The following is a 10,251-nucleotide window of genomic DNA, read 5'->3' as shown; positions in this document are numbered from 1 at the left end:
ATATGTCATATACTGTCTGGATGTAAATGTAATGTGTTTTAATGTACCATTTTAAAGCATATTTCTGCACAATGAAGTCGAAGAAAATTTTCCTTCTGTCAGAAAATGTACATTAGTCATTTAGATTACTTAGGTCACCAATACCATGGGATTACAGAAATTACCATGAATGTTAGAAAATTAATCTCATCTGAATTTCTCACCCCTTCCTGTCCCTCTAAATATATAAATGAACGTAATATATAACAATTATAAAACAATCAAAGCATTAAACAGCAATGTGCTCTAAAATTAGCCTAAAGTTGGTCGTTATATGTTCGCAATAATCCTCAAATCGCAGTTCTGTCTCTGTGTTTATGCGCTCAAATTGAACTTCCTGGAACTATCTGAAGCCTCCGTGAATCACGTGACCATCAAGCGTTTTGAACTTCCGTTGTCGCGACTCTCTCTCTATACGGCTCTGGAGATGAGTGAAGATTTCCCACTCACCAAGCCCATTTTCCCAGAATCCCCAGGTAATGTCAGACCCCGCCCTCTTCAGGTGCTCTATTTAAGAGAGCATGGGTCTTCCAACTAGCATGATACACATCTTGGGGAGGAGCTCGGCCACATCTTACTTGGAACGGTGCTGTAAGTTTGTTTAATGTCATTTGCAGCATTTACTTTGTCTGTAATAAACCTACTTGTCCTGTATATAGAAACTAAATGCAAATTGGACTGATCCCGCCATCATGTATTCATGATTGAGTGCTAAGGCTAAAGGACATATTGTGCAGTCATTGTCTTTGTCCTCTTTAGGTTTGTATTAAGAGCAAGACCATGCCGTCTGCAGTCGTTGTTGGTGGGCCGGGAGGTGGCGAGTTTATCTGTGATGGTAGTGGCAGTGGAGCTACCCTGACAAAGCTGTTTGTGTGGGCCGGAGGGTGGCAGATCAAAGCCATTCAGGTGTTTCTTTCTAATGGCAATGACAGGCTAATTGGAGATCCCAGTGGGAAGTTTTCAGAATTTACATTCCAAGATGGAGAGCGTTTTACTTCCCTGGCACTGTGGGGAAATGGAGCTGGATCACGTCTGGGTGGTATCAAGTTTACGACCAACCACTCCCGAGAGTTTTTTGCACATATGACTGAATGGGGTCTGCCAGTAGAAAATAAAATTGATGTTGGTTCTGGAGTCTGCGCGGGAGTCAGAGGAAGAGCCGGGGCAGACATTGACAGCTTAGGATTCATATTTCTATAACCCCATCATGTCTACTGTGTTCATGAAGGTGAATTATCCCACACTCCACAGTGTGATTCCCAGTGTATCTATTTAGGAACTCTATTCCATGACCTATTACATCTCAAATCGGATGTAATTAAGGAATTTGTAACAATTGGAAAAATAAAGCACTTTGAATTCAAATGCTGAAGTTGCACACTTGTTTCTTTGTTAACACTATGATGGTTTTTGTAAACTGTTTGCCTATGTATCAAATTCATTTTGACCAACACAAGCTTATAAATCTCATTTGGTGGTTAGAGAATTGTGCAGGATTAAGTGATGTGGACTCGTTAGTCAATACCACAATCTGGAGCAGGAAGCCATGTGTCCTTTCTTGTGGACACAAACTGATTGGTCTTTATGAGATGACTAGATGTGTAAACCAAAGGTTTTTAACAGGCAGTCTTTACTTCTGTAGGCCCCTGATTCAAAGGCTAAAATTCCCAAACTGCTGGTGAGGTCAGACATACGAGATGAGATTACAACAACCAGGAAGAAAGGTTAAAAAACCTAAAACAGGGTGTAATTACATCAGATAATGAAGACTAATGAGACACAGGTTAGATTAATGATGATGATTGGTGGAGAATTACATGAGGGGGAGTGGTAACTGACAGCGTAGAAGCATGGGCTTGATTTTTGTTTTTAACTGAAACATGGTTAAATGAATGTACTGCCACAACTGTATTGATTGATTCACTACCAACAAACTTCAAATTCATAAATGTCTCTGGGGCCAGCGGTAAAGGTGGAGGTATAGCTGTTCTATTTAATGGTTCCGACCTATGCAAGTAGTTATCATTTGTTTATTTATATTGGGGATCTGGGCCCATACGATTGTAAAGCTGCTTTGTGACATGTGTTGTGAAAAGAGCTATATAAATAAATTTGAGTTTGACTTTTACATCCTTTGAGTAGTTCTGACTGGCATCCCAATAATATTACTATTAATGTTCTTTAGGCCTCCAAGTTACAATACAGATTTTACTAATGAATTTTCTGTTGGCTGTATCTCTCATACAGCCAATATTTTCTGAATTGGCTGTATCTCTCATTTCCACTGATTTCAACAACTGTTGGGGATTTTAATATACGTGTTGACAATCCGAAGGACAGTTAAGCCAAAGAGCTCTGTGCTATACTAGACTCATTTGGGCTCTCTCACCATGTGGATGGGAGTACGCACTGTCATGGTCACACACTGGATTGGTTATTTCTAAAGATCTAAAGATGTACCTTTATCAGATCATTACTGTGTGTTCTTTGATACATGGGCCTCAGCAGAACGGAAGACCCGGCATGTCAATTATAGGAAGAGGATTATCAATGACAGAACAGCTACACTTTTCACAAGCAGAAGAAACACGTCACCATATGAATCATCTGGATCTGTTAATAATTTGCTGAACAATTTCAACTAAAAAACTGTTAGTATTCTGGGTGAAATTGTTCCATTCAAAGCTAAAACTATTTCAGGTGAACAGAGAGCACCATGGAGAAATGCTACTGCAGTTCAAACCCACAAGAGAGAATGCAGGAAGACTGAACGCAGATGGCATGAAACAAAACTTCTGATTCAAAAAGAAATATACAAAAATATGCTGCATGCTTAAAATATAATCATATGTAAAGCAAGACAAACCTTTAACTCCAACATGATCAACAATATTAACAGTAGTAAATTACTGTTCTCAGGGGTTGACAAATTAACAAATGTGCACACACAAATGGTCCCTGAACTAATATCATCTTTCTAAGCAATGTAATGAGTATGCTTCTGTCTTTAATATAATTAGCATTTATTTGATGGGTTAATCTGGAATGCGTTAGAAAGCATCTACATATTTTATTGTAAAGACAATATAATTATTATTTGGTATAAATGATCGAAACACTTGAATGACCACTCAGACTTTTCTGAAGTTGTATTTCTGTCGTAGGATTGAAACGGTGCCATTACTACTTTAGAGCAGTGTTTCTCAACCTTTTTTCAGTTGTGGCACCCTTTATATGCATGCAAAATTAAGGCACCCCAGTTTACAATGCGTTAAAAACACAGGCTTTGGGGGGTGGGGGGTGGAGACGTAAGTTGTTGACGGGGGGTGTGAACGTAAAATGGACACAAATTAAGTATTATATCGCAATCTATCGATCGCGGGTGGTTGGCGCCAAAGCGAACTAGTAACTCATTGAATCATAGATATGGATCAGATAAATAAACAAGATTTTTTTTTCGGATGTGAGATATCGGAAGTGTGCCGTGAGAGCGTGTGAAAACGGCCAAATGCGTGTGTCTCATGCTCAATGCGTGAGCGTTGGCAACCCTGAAAATATACTCTCTGCAACCATCTCCCGGCCAACATAACACAAAAAAAGTGATTATTAAGACAGAGAGCAGATAAATGTGACTTACAGTCAGTGGGAAACCTGCGTAATCACGTGCTGACCTTGGTCATATGCAGGTCATATGCACGCTTTGAGCGTGAGACTCACGCATATTTAGCGATTTCACACGCTCTCACGCCACACATGGAATTTCTCACGCTTGAATATTATTATTATTAATTTATTTTTTTAATAATCTAATCGCCGCACACCGCAGCATATTCAGCCAATCCATCGGTTGTATATTATAACAGGTTGAACCAATCAGAATATAGATCGCGCTGTTTCTTGGTAGACTTTAGCCAGCCCGCTCCCCAACCACACACACACACACACACACACACACACACACACACAGCCGCTACACTAACCATCGCGACAGATTCCAATCCCCCCCGCCTGAAAAAAAGCTCACGCCCACCAAACTTGAGAGATCTGGTCATATGAAATACATTTTAATTATTTTTAAAGCGTATAATAACTTCAATTTTTAAAACTATAGTTTTTTATTTCACATCAGAATATTTTGACGGCACCCCCGATGAAGACAGACGGCACCCCAGGGTGCCGCGGCACCCCGGTTGAGAAACGCTGCTTTAGAGGTTGCTATGGCTTCAGTTGTCCACCAGATGTCACCGTCACCGAAGCTTTGAAGCTTTGAATCTTTATCGGCACAATTGTTAGGAAACCCTCAGTGCTTCATGAGGCTTCACTTGTCCATCACTAATAGTTAATACAAGGTTTAGAGATAGATATTGCCAACGTTTAAATTATAACATTTAAATTGGCCGCCCTTGTCTCGGATCCCATTAAACCACGAGTGGTGACGTCAGAGCCTCGGCGCATGCGTAATGTAAAAAACCGTTGTTTGGAAACACTTTGTTTCTTTGTTCGAACAAACTATTACACGTTTTCAGGTTCAAATTCAAGTTTTCACAACTCATTTTTGTTAGTTATAATAATAATGAAAGCCAGATATGTGGAGATGAGTGAAGATTTCCCACTCACCAAGCCCATTTCCCAGAATCCCCAGGTAATGTCAGACCCCGCCCTCTTCAGGTGCTCTATTTAAGAGAGCATGGGTCTTCCAGCTAGCACGATACACATCTTGGGGAGGAGCTCGGTCACATCTTACTTGGAACGGAGCTGTAAGTTTGTTTAATGTCATTTGCAGCATTTACTTTGTCCAAAATCTACCTACTTAACATTGTCTATCGGAAATAAATGCAAACTGTACTGATCCTGCTGTCATATATTCATGACTAATGTGTGAATAAGGTTAAAGAACATATTGTGCAGTCATTGTCTTTGTCCTTTTTTAGGTTTGTATTAAGAGCAAGACCATGCCAACGTCATTCATTGTTGGTGGGTCGGGAGGTGATGAGTTTATCTGTGATGGTAGTGGCTGTGGAGCTACCTTGACAAAGCTGTTTGTGTGGGCCGGAGGGTGGCAGATCAAAGCCATTCAGGTGTTTCTCTCTAATGGCAATGACAGACTAATTGGAGATCCCAGTGGGAAGTTTTCAGAATTTACCTTCAGAGATGGGGAGTGTTTTTCTTCCCTGTCACTGTGGGGAAATGGAGCTGGAACACGTCTGGGTGGTATCAAGTTCACGACCAATCACTCCCGAGAGTTTTTTGCACATATGACTGATTGGGGCCTGAAAACAGAATATCCAATTCATGTTGGTTCTGGAGTCTGCGTAGGAGTCCGAGGAAGAGCCGGGGCAGACATTGACTGCTTAGGATTCATATTCCTATAACCCTATCATGTCTACTGTGTTCATGAATGTGAATTATCCCACACTCCACAGTGTGGTTCCCAGTGTATCTACTTAGGAATTCTAATCCATGACCTATTGTATTCAATTAAGGAATTTGTAACGATTGAAAAATAAAGCATTTTGAATTCAAATGCTGAAGTTGCTCACTTGTTTGTTAATACTACGTGATAGATTGGCAAACCGTTTACAAGACCAGTTCCCTAACCACCAGGCCATGACTGCCACATGACATGACTGTTTTGTTAGTGTTGTATGTCTTTGTTTTATAATGGGCAATTAACCTATTCTAATAACCTTTAGAAGCAATCAAGCAGCAAGCATGGCAAACCGACCACGCAAACCAATTTTTTCTTAAGACGAACTAACTCAAATCCTGGAAGAAATTGAAGAAAATAAGAGTATTCTATTCTCCAAAGCTTGAAGCTCAACAAATAAAGAAAAAAAAAAAAACAAATGGGAAGAAATGGCCCAGAAAATAAGTGCCTGCAGTGCATACGAGAGATCTGCAATGGACATACACAAAAATGGCACGACTTCGCTAGTCATGCTAAAAGAAAGGGAGTGAACTTGGTAAAGAGAGGGCTAAGACTGGTGGGAGTCAGTCATCTATAACAGCCCTCACACAAGAAGAGGAAAAAGCCCTGGGAATACTGGGCCCAACTGCAACCCAAGGCATCACTGGGGGGATGGATGTAGCCTCAAGTGAGTTCCCCACTCCCCCACCTCAACCTGCATCCCCTGTGCAACCTTCTTTTCCCTCCAACAGTCCTGTCCCATCTTCTGGCCCTTCCTCTGCACAACATATCCAAAGGACTTCACATGCTCCTGACAATGAATGTAGATGTAGTGAGGAGTTAATTTCTATTGAAAGCCAAAGGTTGCAGATAGAGCGTCTGCAGCTAAAACGGGAAAAGATGCAACAGAGGGAGAGGCACCATATGTAACTGGTGAAACTGAAGAGGGTCCAACTTGAGATAATGGCCAAACAACTTTCAATGGCTGAGTTTGTTATCCAGGCCCTCAATTTCTGTGCCAATCATATTGCCAACTGAACAAGGTAAAATACTTTGCTATGTAACCATATTGAATGTACATGAAAGTTACTGATCTCTGATATATAAAGAAAAAACTAATCAAATTCTAAAAGTTAATTTATTATATCTAATTTTTCAAATCCTTTAGTTTTGTGGCAGTTTCATTAATGTTAATATTTTTCTTCCAGACTCCAGTTCTACTCACACAGACACTGTATAGTAGGTGCACAGACAAGGATTTTTTTTTCTATTTTATTTAATTCCTTATTCCTCCCTCTAATTGTTGCAGGTAATTAGTGGAGTCAAATAAAATACTTTGAAAAGCATAACTTGTGCCCAATGAATGCCTTTGAGTCTGTTAAATTCCTAAGAATTCGTGCTGCCAAGCCAGCCTGGTAATGTCCTTCTCTCCCAATTCCTGGTTAGATATTGGACAAGGTGGCTCCTCTAAAGACTAGGTCTAGGCCTATCATTAACAAAACTCCATGGATGACTGATGAAGTTCGTTCTTTAAGACAGAAGTGTCGTAGATCTGAGAGACTTTGGAAAGCTACAGGTTTGGAAGTACATCGTCTGTACCTAAAGGAGCTTCGCATCTCTTTTAATGATCGAAGTAAAGGATGCTAGGTCCTCCTATTTTGCTAATCAAATTTTACTCTCCAAAAGAAACCCAAAGATTTTATTTAATACCATAAACAATATTGTAGCTCCACCTCCTGTAGCACTGCCATGTCTTTCAGTCAATGACTGTAATAAGTTTCATGTATTTTTTGTGGAGAAGATCATGGACATTAGGTCCAGCATTAAGCTAGTGGCAGGTATTTCCTCTTCTAGCCGCCCACCTTCTCTTACTGTTTTGGATTCCTTTCAGCCTATCAGCTTAGAAGATCTGCTGGATATAATTGTGAGGCTAAACCCATCAAGTAGCTCTGTGGATGTGATACCCTCTTCATTATTGTTGAAGGTCTTACCTACCGTTGGCCCTGCTATATTGGCCATTGTAAATTCCTCACTGTTAACAGGTTGCTTTCCATCTTATTTTAAACACGCCACTGTTCAGCCTCTTTTAAAGAAATTAAATTTAGACCCGGCTGTGCTTAAGAACTATAGGCCTATATCTCAAAATTTTTGAGAAGGTGTTGGCAAACCAACTGATTACAGTTTTAGAAAATCACAATTGCTACGACTCTTTACAATCTGGGTTTCGGAAGAGGCATTCTACAGAGACTGCTCTCCTGAGGGTCTCAAATGATCTTTTAATGTCTGCTGATGTCGGTGATTGCTCTGTGTTGGTGCTGCTGGATCTCAGTTCTGCGTTTGATACCATTGATCATGAAATACTGATAAATAGGTTACGTGACTGGGTGGGCATATCTGGAACAGCACTTGATTGGTTTATTTCTTATCTCACTGGGAGAAGTTTCTTAGTTATGATGGGAAATTACACGTCTGAGGTAACCCCATTAACCTGTGGGGTTCCACAGGGTTCAGTTTTAGGGCCTTTGTTGTTTTCTTTGTACATGTTTTCTTTGTTTGGGGCAGATTTTAAATAGTTTTAATATTTCCTATCATTTATTTGCTGATGATATTCAGCTTTATTTCTCTTTTAAACCAAGTGAGGTTTATAGTTTGTCTAGGCTATTAGATTATCTTCAATCAATCAGAGAATGGACCTCAAATAACTTCCTACAGCTAAATGACAACAAGACTGAGGTATTGATCATTGCTCCCGAAAGGCTTAGTCAAATGATTAAACAAAATCTTGGGCTTCTTTCCTCTGCTGTCCACTCTAGCCTCCGAAATCTGGGAGTTATTTTCGTTCAGTCTTTAGCATTTGATTCTCATGTTAAACAGCTGTCAAGATTCTGTTTTTTTCCTCTTGAGAAATATCAGTAAACTGAGATCTATGGTTTCAACAGCAGATCTAGAGATGCTGATCCATGCGTTTATTTCATCTCACATAGACTACTGTAATGCCTTGTTTTCATCTCTCAGTGTATCAGCTCGTGGACGTTTACAGATAATTCAAAATGCTGCAGCGAGGTTACTGACCAAGTCAAGCAGACGGTCTCGCATAACGCCCATTTTAAAATCCTTACACTGGCTTCCTGTAGAATTCAGGATCCAGTTCAAGATTTTAACTTTAACATATACAGAGCACTACACAACACAGCTCCTGTGTATGTCGCTGACTTGCTCTACCCCTACACTTCATCGCGATCACTCAGGTGAAAAAAAACGTGAGTTTACTGTCTGTGCAACGCTCGCGTCTAAAGACTCCGTGCGTTTAAGGTGGTTGCTCCAAAACTGTGGAACACACTTCCTACACATTTAAGATCAGCTGACTCTGTGGATACTTTTAAAAAACAGCTAAAGACTTTCCTTTTTACGCAGGTGTTTAGTTAGTGGTGAGGTTGCAGCCGTTGACCTTGTGCACTGTATTTTCTGTTTGTTTTTATTTTTATTTTATTTTTTTGTTGTAAAGCACTTTGTGGCTTGTGCCTGTGAGAAGTGCTATATAAATGAATTTTACTTTACTTTACTTTAGATAGCAGGAATGTGTACGTCTCCTCTCTCCTCATCTTCCTCAATGTCCTCATCAGGAACGTGCATGCCAGCCTGCACTGCCATGTTATGAAGCATAGCACAACAGCATTTTAGTTGACGACCTCAAACACCTGGATGGGTAAAGAGGATTCAAACAGTCCCAAATATATTTGGGAGCCTGACCATGGAGTGCTCTATAAGTTAAAACCAAAATTTTAAAGTGACTCCTCAAATGCACAGGGAGCCAGTGTAGGGAGGCCAGAACTGGAGTTATATGTGCTCTTCTGTGTGTTACAGTAATCCAAACGGGATGAGATAAAAGCATGAACAATCATCTCAAGTTCCTTCAGAAACACAACAGATCTCAACTTAGAAATATTTCTTAAATGATAAAAACAGTTTTTTACTAGTGTTTTACAGTGACTGTCAAAAGATAAGGAACTGTCAAAAACAACCCCTAGATTTCTAAGACTATTTTTAACTGTAGGAGTTAAAAATGTCAGGTGCTGCCTAATTCCTGAAATTTTATCATCCGGCGCAAGAATAAGAGTCTCCGTCTTGTTTGCATTTAACTGTAGGTAATTATTGTTTAGCCACATTTTGATTTCTGACAGGCAGCTACTAAGTTCAGACAGTTTGTAAAACTCTGAGGCTTTAAAAGAACAGTACAACTGGATGTCATCAGCATAGAGATGATAAGACACATTACTGTAACATTTTTAAATATTCCCTAATGGGTATAAATACAATAAGAAAAGGATTGGGCCCAAAACTGAGCCTTGGGGCACCCCACATGAGAGTTTTGCCTCATCAGAATAAGCATGATTCATAAAAACTGTAAAAGACCTATCAGATAGATATGATGTAAACCAGTTTAACAAAGATCCAGAAATGCCAAACAAATCTCTTAACCGATTAATCAAAACAGTGTGATCCACAATGTCAAAAGCAGAAGTCAAATCCAAAAAAACAATTTAGTTGTTTTGATACAACTTTCTCAAGAATTTTGGATAAAAATGGTAGCTTTGAGATAGGCCTGTAACTTTCCGGTAGAGATGGATCCATATTAGGCTTTTTAATCATTGGGCATACAATAGATTTTTTAAAGCATTGGGGTACAGAGCCAGAGCCAAGGGAAGAATTAATCAGTTTTACCACACAGGGGCCTATTGAGCTAAAATAGGTCCGGAGTGGATAACCACTGTGACCCAGGACGTGTCCACCAGCAAACACACCTT

At 39.8% G+C, this 10,251-nt stretch overlaps 2 pseudogenes across 2 annotated transcripts; both read left to right on the top strand.

The window, feature by feature from the left end:
• The first annotated feature begins 476 nt into the window (after positions 1–476).
• On the top strand, positions 477–1,411 carry LOC143527488 (aerolysin-like protein; annotated as a pseudogene). The gene is made up of 2 exons (XR_013134142.1): positions 477–630; positions 799–1,411. The product of XR_013134142.1 is annotated as an aerolysin-like protein (transcript).
• Positions 1,412–4,662: 3,251 nt separating this feature from the next.
• LOC143526000 (aerolysin-like protein) lies at positions 4,663–5,532 on the top strand (annotated as a pseudogene). Its single transcript, XR_013133794.1, has 2 exons — positions 4,663–4,796; positions 4,971–5,532. The product of XR_013133794.1 is annotated as an aerolysin-like protein (transcript).
• Positions 5,533–10,251: the final 4,719 nt, after the last annotated feature.

This window comes from Brachyhypopomus gauderio, chromosome 1 (assembly GCF_052324685.1).
Source record: "Brachyhypopomus gauderio isolate BG-103 chromosome 1, BGAUD_0.2, whole genome shotgun sequence".
Classification (NCBI taxonomy): Eukaryota; Metazoa; Chordata; class Actinopteri; order Gymnotiformes; family Hypopomidae; genus Brachyhypopomus; species Brachyhypopomus gauderio.
This window is presented reverse-complemented; position numbering and strand designations above follow the sequence as displayed.